Here is a 15,564-nt window from a genome sequence, read left to right as displayed (position 1 = left end):
AGTTATTGAAAAAGGGGGGATCATATCTCAATGCCAAAAAAATTTCTTCGAATTGCTAATTAAGTAATTGGTAATTGGTCGAATTGTTTCTTCAGTAATTAAAAAGTGACTGAGGAAATACAATTGGCTGTAAGCATACAAGTAAAAAATTTATGATAATCGATAATTTTATTTAAATTGATGATAACTCAGTGGATTATAAAATAAATTATTACAGGTTCTAAAAACTAATTTAAATTAAAAAATAAAGTCTTTTCGATTGAAATATTTTATATTTTGCTAAATTGATTATAAACATATTGCCAAAAATAAGAACGCAGATGATAAACAATGAGAAACAATTTTTTTAAAAAAAATTTAGTTGAAGCAAAAGAAAATAAAGAAAAACTCTCGATTTTACTTTATTTGAAAATTATAAGCAAAAAATTAAAAAAAAAAAAACAAACAAAAAAAAAACTAATTATTATTTATAATTTTAAAGAGCTATTTTTCTTTATCGAATGTAATTATTCGACTTCAAAAGTATGCAAAATTATCATATTTTGGTCTTTCAATTTATAAACCTGTAAAAGAAGGATTCATTAAAACTGATTGGCTCCGAAGACATTTAGGTCATCGGATATCTTTCGCTGCAATATGGCTGCGAATCAATTTGATTTTTTTTCTTCCAGATTGAACTAAAATTATTTTAGTACATGTCAATTGAATTAAAATATTTATAGCTTAAAATTGTTCTAAGAATATATTTGATTGAATATTTTAGTAATTTTAATCCAGCAAATTACTACATTTAAAATAAAAATATTTTTTCAAGTATTCGGCTACATGAGGTCATTCGATTCGGTAAAAGTTGCTTCCTAGCAATTGACTTTGTATTTCCAGGAAGCAAAGAATCCAAAGCGTTGAATATAAATACAATTATATTATAAAAATAAATATATTATAGAGTATTTTAGAAACAAATTTGTCACATGTTTTTTTAGGAAATGAAACAAAAAAATTACAGGTTTTTTCAAAATATATTCAATAGTGTTTCGGAACAAATTCTCTTTAAAACGGATTTGCTTAGTCAATGAGTCTACTGAAGTCTTCGAAAAGGAAAACAATAATGCTTTATCTACATCAGTTTTCCTATCTTTTCTGGACCAAATCACCAAATACAAGAAAAAAAAAATCCCAAATGTCCTTTCTTCCATAATTAATTTCCCTTTCATTCTTTATCGATAATAAACTAAATTAGATATACGCATTCTTAATACTAATTTCAATTTTTTATGCTGATTTATGAGAGAGCAGTAACATAAATTTTTTTTAAAAAATGGGAAAAACTGTTAGAAAATTTAATGATTGCTATGAAATAACATACTTTCATTTACAAGCCCTATTCTATTATGAAGTAAATCACTGAATCTTCTACATAGCGTCATTATTTTGAGCTAATTGCTTCACTTGATATCTTAATACATATCTATTTAATCAGAATCGTTTGCCTGTTGTCTATGCTGTAACTGCAAGTGATAAATATATCTGCCAATTCAGGCTTGTTAAGTTCCTAAATAAATTCGTACATCACTGTCGTTCTTCTTGTCTGTTTAAACTCTGGAATCCCCTTTTGTCTGTGGGGCCGTGGTGGCTTGGTGGTAAGGTTATTTTATTTTTTAGTTATAATGAATTACATTTTTTAGTTATTCTTATATTGCTAATTTTAATTTATCTCTGTAGGAGTTTTTTAAAGATAATATTGGTGAACTGTAAACCATTATTTAAAACCAGCCGGAGACACCTTCCAAAAACTTTCTCACGTACTCTTTTATAAAGGTGTAATCTTCCTCTTCCAACATAATGGCTGCGGTGGTAAGGTCTCGGCTTGTGAGCCGTAGGGTTTCAGGTTCGAGACCCGATTCCACCGAAGAACCGTCGTGTAAGGGCGTCTGTTGCACGTTAAATCCATCATCCTCCCGCTGGTGTGACGTGGAGGTTTGGAGAGGGGTCCAGCTCAGGTGTAGTCTTCGTCATCTAATCTTTTCTGGACCAAATTATGAGGATTTATGGACGTGTTTCAAAATGATCAGGTCCGTCCCAATATATCTCTAGTATTGCTTTAAAACAGGACGTTAATGTAACCAAACCAAACCAAACCAAACCAATAAAAAGGCTTCCACTAGGCATCAATGAAATCAAACTATGAAAGGATATTAACCCCTCCTTTTTTTTTACTAACCATGCAACTGAGTTAAATTTTTCATCAGCTACTACAAAAAGATAACTCAGCAATTCAAATATCAGCCTCATTAACTCTTAAAACAAGTTCATTTAAACTCTTATCAATAAGGAAAACGAAACAGATCCGTGAATGGGGGAATAATACAGTTAGAGGTGTTCACCCAGGTTATCCTTGAGCTGCCAGTCACACAACGGGTGTGAACGTTGGAATGTTTTGCATAACATCCGATAAAAAAAGAATAAACAAGCAAAAGCAGCATTGAAATATTTACCACAAATACATCATAATTTTATGCATTGCTTCTACTACAAATTATTCTCTTTTTTTTTTCTTTTCGACATATTACTGTATTATGAAATTTTCTGCGGTTCTTACAAAAGAGGGCCAGTTGATAAGGAGTTTTTAAAATGTAATGTGGTGTAAGAACTAAATTTGTTTTTGGAACGGAAATTTGCAAACTATAGCAAGTGAATAAATACCGCAGTTTTTACAGCGTAGTTTTCAAATAGTCTTCATATAATCTTTTACTGTATTTGTTTAGGAATACTCAAAATTGATAACCAAACAATAATTATGAATTTTAGGTTTATATTATCGACGAATTTTACAGTCAGATGAATGTCGAATAAATATCGTTATATTATCGATATCGTTATATATCGAATGTCGTTATATTATCGATGAATTTTACAGTCAGATGAATGTCGAATAGATGAATGTCGAACTGTATTCGTTTAGGAATACTCAAAATTGATAACCAAACAATAATTATGAATTTTAGGTTTATATTATCGATGAATTTTACAGTCAGATGAATGTCGAATAAATATCGTTATATTATCGAATGTCGTTATATTATCGATAAATTTTACAGTCAGATGAATGTCGAATAAAGACCAGTTTTATTGGTATATTAAAAAAGAGGATGTAATGGCAGAATTCCAACAAGGTTGATTCGGCAGCTGATTAGGGGCATTAGACTGAAGGGAGACTGCAAACTGACTATATTATGCTATTTGGTTATTTGTCAAATAAAAATATATGTAAATAATGCAAATTCGAAATATTAGAATACAAATTAGAAAATTTATAAAATTTTAGGATATATTAACACTTAGTCAAATAATTAGTTGAAGTTTCTATCTATTTATTATGTTTTGTTATCACAGTACTATTTAGAAATGGCAAATTTTTGCTTAAGTGTAATTGAATCAAATGTGGAGGCCGTGAATTGGGGATTCATAGTTAATAAGTGCATTAAAACATATTCTTATAAAACTGCTAAAATAAAAAAAATAATCTAAAATAAATTATTAAGAGACTTAATAAAGTTTAAAATGTGTAACTAAATTGAACAACTTATTAAGAAAAAGATTCTGTAGTATGTATTGCCTAGAATCGCAGAATGCATATATCCATCATTGAAGGGATGCAGGAGAATTATGTGAGCTATAATAAAGAAAATAATTAAAGAAACTGACAACATCGTTTCTGTCACGGAAATTCGAAATATTTTTTTAATGAAATGATTAAATGATATTTGCAAAGCGCAGATCTTTTCTGTGCTTTTATGAATTTTAAAGGGCACTTTTCTCTGAGATTGCAACTCAGGAATTTGAGTACAGCAGAGTGTGTTTATGATTTGTTTTAAAACATATATAAACACACAAGCATTAAAAATAAATAAAAAAATGAAGCTTAAAAATGTATCATGAATTTTTATTCGTCAAGTAAATATTTAAAAAATTTTGAATATTATATACTGTTATAGCATAAGAGTTAGCGAGGAACAAAATATGAAAAAATTTGAAAAAAAAAAAGATATCATTATAAAACTGAGATGAATACTTTATTTTATTATTTACTTTATAAATATTAATTTTAATATTAACAGCAATAGTGAAAAAAATAATTGAAGATTTAAAAAAAAGTCCAAAATGTTTAACAGAATTATCTATTTAAAACGCACCTTAAAATTCGGGAATAATAAATGAAGAATATACTTTGATATTAATATAAATACAAAGAAAAAGTTTTCATATTAACATAAACTAACCGCCTTCGGCTACAAGCTGTTTGCCCACCGTATTAAAATCATTAATTTAGTAATATCGATCCATTTTGTAGAGCTACATCTTATCACACGAAAGGGAAGCGTTATTTTAAATTATACTTGCCCAAGAAGCATCAAGTATTCTGACTTGCTAACGGTGCACATAAAATGGCGAAATTAATTGGCAAAATCGGCCCCGTTATTGAGGTTGGAGGGAGAAAAGAGCAGATTGGGCAGAAGTTTTATTTTTATGATATTTCTCGATAATGGAGGGCGGATGAAGAACAAACAACGATTCATAAACTATCTCAGCATCAACATTTCAAATGACATTGATGAAATGAGCACAATGATTAGGGCTGTGGAACTGTGGGTTTTTTCATTGAAAATCTGTCGTGAAACAGCGTTTTTTGAAATTTCTGTCGAAAAGGAGACATTGATGATTTGTGCCCAGTGATGACGCATTTTATCATCATCATTGGATTTCCATGTCAGATCAAATTGGCGAAATCAGACCAATGGTTTGGGCTGTAAGATAAATTCTTTGGTTTCTCTAGTTATTTTAAATGTATAGATTCTTGAATTGACCTGGCATCGCATCTGGCCTTTCCTTTATATTGTATTATAGCTTATTGTTTTGAGCATTGAAAATAGAATTGAACGATTGCCTTTTATGTTTTTTGGAAATTTAACTAGGGTTTAAGAATAATTTGGCAGTGGAATAATTGGATACTTTCAAGAAAACATTTTTTTTTTGAGTTCTGATATAATTTTTTTCCCGCAAATACCACATAGCAAATAAAAATTAGCCGTTGCAGAGAGAAAAATATGCTTATATTTGTAACTTTTTGAACCGGCAACTAAATTATTCTCCTAACTTGTTCCTCGGCACACAGTTTATTCAATAAATAGAGCATTTAATATGTTGAATTAATACTTTTTCAAACAAAGTGCGCTGAACAATCCTTCCGAGACACATTAGTTAATATTGCATGTTGTACAGTCTGTAAACTTGTCATTTGAAGTGACATAAGCACTGTGATGAGTACGTGGTTCTTTTCAGTTTACAAAATTTATTCAAGGAGAAATATCAGTTTTCAGAAACAAATGAACAAATAGTTCTCTCTTTTTGTACATTATTATTGTAGTCAAATGAAATATTCAAGCTCTTTTAAAGCGAGATCATATGAGAGAATTATAGCAACTTTAATTATGATACTATATGAAATATGATCCCATAGCTCTCCAAATGATTTTAACTCTTATGGGACAATTTCGTTTTCTTAATATATAAACAAATATTAATTTTTACTTCATAGTTATCTGAAAGACAAAGTATATGCATACAGGCTTCAAACACTGAATTTAATGTTAATTATTGGTCATCTATTAATCTTCCGTGCTGACTAATTAAACCATCGCATCTGCAGCTGATTTGGTATTGTGCATAAATTATCATTACCTGAGTGAGGGGCTCAGTTTTGCAAAACAAATATCATTACTACATTTATTATTTATGATTCTCTCAATAATGCGTTTTTCTCGAAATTCGTAATCATCATCAGATTTTCTTGGCAGCTGTAGAAAGTTATATAGGGTAAATCACATGCTGCCTTGACATGTGATGAATATTGAAGAAGCCACTCTAAAAATAATGCACAATCAGAATTCCGTTTTTTATGATCATTTTGAAATTTAAATTAAAAAGAAAAACGTTGATGATTTGAGATGTTTATTCTGTAACTCCTCTTTTAAAACATGCATTAAAAGAAAAACGGAACGAAAGTTTTTAACATTCGGAATATTTTACTGAATATCTCAAATTACAATTAGGATAAACCAAATTATTTTTCTCTTTCGATTATCGGTCGATTATTTGAATAATGAAAATAATATATTCGCGAATTATTTTAATAAGGTAACATTTAGAAGAAGCATTTTATTATATTTCTAAATTCACGACAAAAATGATGATTAAAAAATATAAAATTATGCTATTTTCATATTTTAGGGAAATACGATGAGAACGTTACAAGAGTTTTTGAAATGTTTATATTTATCTGTAGATATTGAATGATTAAATTTAACTTATAATTTCATTACAGAAAAGAATGTACGAAATAATATCAAAAGATATTAACACCAAGGTTAAAAGGCTAAATATAAATTCCATAAATGCAGAGTCAACAAAATGTAAATAAGCAGCAATATTTACAAATAAAAATTAGAGTACGAAACTTTATCATGGAATAAAAATATGTTTATTGGCTAACTCGGCAAAATTTAGAATTCCTCTTTTAATGTTTTCTTCTACCAAAGAAAAAAGCTGTTCCCAAATCTTTTAGCAGTTGTTTTTAAGTAACATTAAAAAACAATTTCGAATGACGGCAAATGATTTGCTAACAACCACCTGTATACATACCTGCGCACCTGTGGGAAATAAAAATATGTGGGTGGTGAAAGATCAATAATTTTCTGCTGATGCAATTGAAATTACTTTTAGCGCGGGCAACCTTGAATTAAAAAGGCAAGGGATTGATTGAATGAACGTGTTTTTAATTTTACACGTGAAAAATTCTCGAATGGTTTTAAAGCAAAAAAGTTTCAATAATCCTAATTTATTAAATGAGTAATCGTTTATCATATTTCAAGTGGGAATATCGAATTACTTGAAAGAGGGAAACGAAACACATTTTTTTATTATATCCATACGAAAATTAATCTAATGTATAAATAAAACAACTGTTATTTCTTTATAATTTTGGAGAGAATGTAAAAATAATATACAATTGCAAGAAAAGTTGAAAAACGAAGTAGATGGTTGAAAAAATTATCTTTTCAATTAATATTTTAAATCGCAAGTCAATCTTCTGGTTTTTGATTAAAAGGACAAAATATTATACCCTTTCCTTGACATTTTGTTATATTTTTTTATAAAGAGGAAAAAAAATTCTTCGGTTATTCTATCATTGAAATTTAAATAGTCAGTGGTGGCTGAACCTTTTGTTTGTTTATTTTGTAGTTTAATTTTGTAGAATGGTTGTCATTTTACAGTTCAATTTTTGTTTCTAGTAGTTTTTTCCGAATGCTATTTTGATTCGTTATAATTTTCCGTATTTCTTTTCAATAAAAGTTTATCCTTAGAATAAGATTTCGAACTCATCTTTATAAAGTTACTAAAGAAATCACATAAATTTGCTAACTCTGCACATTATCATAAATTTGCTAATTCTGCACATTATCATATAAATTTACTAATTCTGAACATTATTCTAAAAGTACACATTATCGTATAAATTTGGTAACTTTGCATATTATTCTAAAAGTAATTCTTCATACAATCACATAAATTTGCTAATTCTGCACAATATTCTAAAAGCTTAAGTTGGAGAATATGGCACTGAATACACATTATCAAAAATATTTGTATTTGTCGGTATCTTCCTAGTAAAATTTAAGTCCCTTCAATATGGAAGTTTCGTTTTGTATCATAACTTAGACAATGTTAAAAAATGTAAACAATTTATGCAGACAAAAATTTTAAAAATCCATTCCAAAAATTCAATTCATTCTAAAAATTTTTAAAAAATTCAGTTTTAAAAATAACATATTTGTCATTTTAAAACAATCGAATCATTTTACGTACATTTACAATGTTTTTCATGAAAATTAATTTTCTCCGATTGACCTATTCTTACTTTTAATGAAGAAATTTTTCGAAAAAGTAAATAAATTAATGAACGAATTTTTAAGTCATCTCGTAATGACAAACAAAAGCTTTGTATCAAATTCCTTCGCTTTCTTCTATCATTTAGAAGAAAAGAAAATGAAACGGGAAATACAAAATGCAGTGATCGACATAATCTATAATTTCAAGTTCATATTCCGGACGAAAATATATAGTTACATCAATCAGCTGTCATGTGACTTTATTTACCGAAAAGACAACAAGTTAAACTTTCATATTACACGTGCCCATCTTTTAAGTCGATTTAAATCATTCAATATTTCACTTCCTCTTAATACAGTACGCTTTACCAATATTTGATTGAAAGATAAAATGTCGAAGCGATTTAATATTGTAAAACAGCTGCCGCTTTCAGTTCTAATTGATCATAAGAATTACCCAGATTTGAAGAAAACCCTTATATTTATCCAGATTAGAAGAAAAAAAAACGTTGAAATGATTTTATTTTACAAAACAGCTGCCGTTTTCAGTAAAATCGATCTTGACAAGAGTAATGCAAGTACTAAAAATGCATATGGTACATAAATGAGATCCGTCTTTAAAAAAAAGTGGTCAATTTATTTTCACATTTTAATACATTTTTTTAATTTAATCAACATGTTTATGATTTACTTTAGGTTAATTTTCTTATTTCAGTAACATTGTGAAAATGTATATTTTTATTTATTACAATTCATGGATAGAAGAATAATATGTTGGAATGATTTAATTTTACGAAACAGCTGCCGCTTTCAGTCAGAATCGATCTTTAAGAGAGTAATGCAAGAACTAAAATCGCATATGGTATCTAAATGAGGTCAGTCTTTTAATATAATGGTCAATTTATTTTCACATTTTAGTAAATTTTTAACTTAATCAACATGTTTCTGATTTACTTTGGTTTAATTTTCTTATTTTAATAACTTTATGAAAATGTATGTTTTTATTTATTTATTACAACTCATGGATAGAAGAATAATTTGTTGAAATGATTTAATTTTACAAAACAGCTGCCGCTTTCAGTCAAAATCGATTTTGACGAGAGTGATGTAAGTACTAAAATCGCATGTGGTATTTAAATCATGACTGTAATAAAAAATATTGACTGATTTCGACATTTTGAGATCTTAGGCAATTCACATATTGTGGTCTATCTTTTAATAGAGTGGTCAATTTATTTTCACATTTTGATACATTTTAATTTAATTAGCATCTTTATGATTCACTTTATTTTTTATTGTAGTAACGTCGTGAAAATGCATGTTTTTATTTATTTATTCCGATTCATGGCTAACGTTCATACATATTATTTAAGCAGACGTTCGGTGTTTACGTTTACTTTTTTTATTATAGTATTTTTAATGAAATACATAAGAACTTGATCAATTCTACTTTACAAAATATTTTTACTATCCTTATATTTTATAATTCATATAATTTGAATATTTAATAAATTTATTTGGCAACCATGCTAATGAAATTTTTGATCGACAAGCCCCCCCCCCTCCCGCCTCTGGTTTCTGTAGAATTATTCTAAGATGTTTAATTTGTCTAGTCAAAAATCCAGCACGGGAGAATTAATTAGTGAAAATTAGAAGACATCAGAGATTTAAATGGATGAAGAATTTTTGCCAGCAGGATTTTAAATAATTATTATTTGTGAAAACAGTTGATTTACATATGAAAACATATGGTAAACGACAATTTATCTTCGAACAATATTTGTCGATTTCTTTAATATTCACCGTCAATTTCACGATTTTTAAATGAAAAAAGTGTATACAATACATAAGCTTTTTATTGTATGAACATTTTTAAAAAATCATACATTGCTTTAAATGATTTTTAGTATAAAAAAATTCAAAAAACTTAAATTTTTATATTAATAAAATTTAATTTTTAATTAAATTATTTCGAAGTTTATTAATTTTACTTAAATTATTTTATTAAGTTATTAATTTTAATTTAATTTTTATATTAATGATATTTTGTATTCAATAAATTTTTTTTATATCTAAGTTGTTTTGACAATTTATTTACTAGTAAATTAATAAAAGACACTATTTCTAGCCTATAAATTTGTTTCACAATTTAGTTCATGCATTGATGATATTTTATATTCGAAATACTATAAATTGACATTTTTTGTAAATATTAAAATATGCACTGCTATATTATAATTTTAGATTAGGCCTTCCAAGTACATATTCTTTTGTTATTGTGAGTTCCGATGCTAATTATAGAACTTTATTAAAATAAAGCACTGACTTTTTATGAATTATTACATTTCTTTTTAGGATAATCCTCCTAAGCTATATAATATCTATTATTGTATTTAAGATTATTGTATTGAAGATGATGAAAGTAAAAGGTTGCCTCGGTTGAATACAGTCAAAATTCAAATTGAAATATTTTACGAAAAGAAATATTTAAGAATGCAGAATTTAAATCTGCTTATTGTCTAACAAATTTTTACAAAATATTACTTGATAATCGTTTAGAGAATGAAACTAATATTACGTGAAGAAGAATTATAATTTAATCAATAAAGGATTTATTATCCCTTTTTTTTTTGTTTTTACATTACGGACAGAGCATAAAGAAAGAAGAACTTGTTTTTCTTAGAAAAAAAAAGATTAAAACTTAATCACTTAGAGTTCGCTTAAAGCAGGATTCGCTTAAAAGAATAGCCCATTAAACATAACGGCAATAAATATTACCGAATTCTGGTTCCAAACCAGCGAGTTTGGATTTATGACATGTTGTAATTTAGTGCCTCGCAATTGCAGGCAAGGGAGCAATCGTAGGAAATGACTTTTAAGGATTTACTATTAGCAGCCGCATTTCCGTTTAAAGATGAAAGGACAATTATATATTTACTGGAACGGGAGATAGACAGTTGGTTGGACAGACGCTTATTTTACGAAATTCCATTTCATACCCCTTATAAAATTTTATCCTAAAACCACAAGCAATCCGTTGGAACCGCAATTTTTAATTGTGTTAGATGTCCATGCTGGGGCTTCGAAATTCCTGCGGAGATTTCGATTCCAGATTTTAGTTTGTGGTTAAGAACCATCAAATTTCTCTCAATAGGACATTCGAGAGTTCAAGGTCTTAGCTCATGGAGAGGGTCCCCCGTTGGTTCTTGCATGGAGACATGGATCAGATACTTGGTACCATTGTGTGCAATTCAAGAAACACTGAAAATCAGTTCCGTAAAGTTTGGGCCACTTTAAAAATACAGCGAGCGGTGGATGAATTGAAAATAAGCTATAAATTTTGTGAATTAAAAGTTGATGAATTATTAATAAATAAAAATTAATTTAATATACTCTGAATTTAATTAAAAATGAAGTATTTATGATTAACGTTAATTAAAAATTTCAGTAAGAATTAGCTTATTTATTTAATATACAAATGCTTCTTATAACGTTTGGCAATTCTTTTGACTATTATATAATATCCGAATTCTTGGACAAAAAGCGGTATTGGAAGTGTTGGAAAAATCCAAATAAAACTTGTTTAAAATAAATAACATACTTTATTTTTGACTGTAACATTTTTTTTTTACCAAATGTTCATCAACTTCAATAATATTATGATGATCATATCCTTTGTAATGTGGAACTCTTAAAAAAAATTCTTTAAAAATATTTTTTACAAATTTCTCATTACAAAGGATATGATAAAATATTTAATATTTTATTAATATAAATTTGATAAGTAGAAAACTAGTCATTTAATTCAGGACAGCAAATTGTTTTTAATTCGAAACTTGAGAGAACTGTATGTGTAGTAAAAAATGAGGATTAAAAAGTAGTCTTTTTATAAATTTTAGAAAATTAAAGCATTTTTTGAAAAACATTTAAGAGATTCAAACTACTGCTTTGGAACGAAATTGCAAGATAGTGCTTCAGCTTGATAGTTAATATTGTTTTTAAAAGTTGTTCTTTATTATGTAATAGTTGTAATGTACACACATAAAAAAAGTATTTAATACAGTTTAAATACTAACAAATATAAATTATGTAACTAAAATAACAAAAAGTACTGTTGCAAAATATACTTAAATTTTAAAAAAAGATATGTTAAAGTTAGAAAGAAAAAACAGTAGACAAACAAAATTAGTATCGTTGAAAATATATATATATATATATATATATATATATATATATATTTAATATTTTGTTAAAAGATACCATAATAAATCATTAGATATCAGTTATAATAGTATCACTGTTCAAAGATTTTATCTTCAATTCATAAAATAAAAATATTTTTTGAATTTTAAATGGTGTAAAAATAATTTTTTTGCCATATATATGCTTCGAAATCAATGAAAAAAAAATTCTATTCAATTCGAATTTTAATTAAAATTCCAATTGAAATTTTTAAAACTCTTTTTTTAAGTAACATCTTCATACTGTGATGTATTACTGGAAACTAAGCAGGCGTTTAGGGACGTTGGACAGAAAAAGAGCTTCAGGTAAGTCGATTAAAAATTTTATTAGAAATAAATATATTTTAAGGAATACATTTTTTTAATAAAATGCAACTACAGTGAACATATTGAATTATTAATATTACTAATTAAAGTATTAGTAATTGATTTTTTTATAATGGAATATTATTTACTCTATAACTGATTATGTTATATTTTGCTTGAGAAGTTCTGTAAAATATGAAATCTTAATTTTATGTTTGTTTGAAATTTATTATTTTTTTACAATCCTTTATAATATTTAAATGGTTACGTTTATAAGTAAGGAAATCGTTAGCTAATAATTATGTTTAATTTTCCAAGAATTTTATTATTTTCATTAATTTTTCATAATATACATTTAAAAAATAAACAAAATATATATTCATAAAATTATTAAAATAAAAATAAGAATTGAAAACTATTAATATATTTATTGTTAAAAATATGTTGAAATATCAAAGTAAATTGACTCATTATTCAAAAAACAATCTCATTATTTGTATTGATTCGGTAAGCCTAAATCTGCTACCACTGCTACTGCCCAAGAAGTAACCACATGTCACAAGTAATAGCTCTAATTCCAATGTTCTCTGGAATGGATCGAACAATTTTTGCCTCCTGCATGAAATAATTGACAATTGACATCCAAGTATTTATTAGCATTGTCATGTTAAAAACACATCTAGTAATATTTTGAATGTGAAATTTTTATTCTTAAATAAAACTTTGAACATTTAATAAAAATTCAGAAATATTAAAAACAAAAAATGTAGAAATCTGGACAATCTAAATTAATCTAGTAGTTATTTTAGTAATTCTTGCATTATTGAGGAAATTATGAACAATAAATGAAGTTTTTATTCAAAGAAATATAGAACTGAAACGGAATCCAAAAATTTTATTGGATTAAACCAGCAGGTCTAGTCAACCGAAACTTTCTCCCATATTCTCTAATAAATATGTTATATATCTCTCAATCCATGAATGAAATTGTGGACCTTAGGTAAAGCCGCGAATATCTCGTCTACCATTGGCGAACAGTAGTTACAAAACATTGATCTTTGACGTGTATTCACAATTTTTACTGAATCTATCGTGTGATCTTAAGCAATTGTTTTAGCGATTAATTCCTAGCAAGTAGTTAGTACGCAAGTACCGGAAAATCGAATATATATTTTGGGCGCCTTTTTTTTTAAACAATTGAAGTCAAAATATGACACAATGATGTCGTGTCCGCGTTAACACGGAAAGGGGGTGCAGTAGTTTCTGAGGGTAAAGACCCCTGAGTATTCGAGGGCAGAAGTCTGACTTTTAGCTCATATGAAGATGAAACTCACACATTCGCTTGTAAACACCGTTTTACTGGGGGGCACATTCACACACCTCACAGATAGAACACAGATGAAGAACAACCATGCCCGAACCGGGATTCGAACCCGGGACGCCCAGATCACGGGGAAGATGCGCTACTCCTATGCAAGGATGCCGGCATTTGACACAATGCTTCAATTGTAATCACAAAATAATATACCAAATCTCATCTATTTAATTCATTACACTTTTGAATTATTGGCTTTTAAAAACATGAGAAAGTACCGACTGACGGAGGATCAACCTTTTAAAAATTTGGCAAGAATTTATGTTTTTGAAGTATTAAAGTTGTGTACCAAATTTTATTCTTTGTAGCTTTCTTCGTTTTGTAGTTCTCTTTTTAACTTATATTCGTATAGATAGATTTTCCTTGAATGATATTTCGTTCAGAATTTGACAGAAAGCTATAAATTTGAAATAGAGACTATATATTAGATACTATTAGACAATTTCATCTGTCTAGCTTAAACCGGTTTTGAGTTATTGTCTTCCCAGACGGATAGACCTAATTCCAAAAATGCGTTTATCGAATTGAGAAAGGTCTGGCATGCAAAAATTCGTTCAAAATCTCAAATTCGATTTTTTTTTTTTTTTGTATAATTTGTACATAACTCGTAATTTGTACTTAAAATAATAAAAAGTGGTGACTAATTCTTATTCCTCACTTTAATAATGCAATAAAATATCTAGGCTTTTCAAATTTAGATGATCCTATTTCGAATTTTGATTCTGTTCAAGATTTATATAGCGTACAGTGTCTGATTAATTTCGAATTTTGATTCTGTTCAAGATTTATATAGCGTACAGTGTCTGATTAATTTCGAATTTTGATTCTGTTCAAGATTTATATAGCGTACAGTGTCTGATTAATTTCGAATTTCGATTCTGTTCAAGATTTATATAGCGTACAGTGTTTGATTAATATGCTCCTAAGAGTCCAGTGCTTTTTTTCTATAAATGAGTAGATAATCCGTATTAAAAAAAAATGCAAATTTAGCATGTGTAAACTTTGAAAAGTTCTCCATTTTTTTAAATTTTTTTTTTTTATTGAACGAATGATATGATTGTTTTAATGATCCAACAGGAAAAACTGTGAATGTAATAACAAAATATAAACGACAGAGCACAAAATTTTAATAATACCTTTATTAAGAAGAGTACAAGAAAATTCCGAGCAGACTACTTCCATTGTTTTTATAATTATATTATAAAACGAACAACGCACGTAACTTATAAAGTACTCCATATATAATCATAATGAATAAAACGGGATTGGGAAATTAAAAGGATATTTTTATGATGTGGGGGGAAGGGGTAAAAAAATGAAATTTTGTAAAATTTTGGCCAATCCAGCTTTTTTTATAATTTGTCCCTATCCCTTTTCGTCCCATTGGGCCGAATATTTCGGAGTCAACTGCATTTTCTTAAAGACACATGCGCTTGAAAATCTAACATATGCAAGCAGTCAATATTACATAACCAACATTCGAGATTTGCACGAGGATTGTCGTCAATCAATAAAGTAATCCATTTCGAAGATTTACACAGCTATCACCTGTCAAAATGGCTTTATGACAGGAATCTGATAACATTCCTGCGTGTTTCACTTGAATGATGAGTGACGTATTGAATGAATAGGCATTTTCCCGACCTAATAGAATCTCATCAATAAATTATAATGTACAGTCATACTCCAATGTACT

This window comes from Argiope bruennichi, chromosome 8 (genome assembly GCF_947563725.1).
Source record: "Argiope bruennichi chromosome 8, qqArgBrue1.1, whole genome shotgun sequence".
Classification (NCBI taxonomy): Eukaryota; Metazoa; Arthropoda; class Arachnida; order Araneae; family Araneidae; genus Argiope; species Argiope bruennichi.
This window is presented reverse-complemented; position numbering follows the sequence as displayed.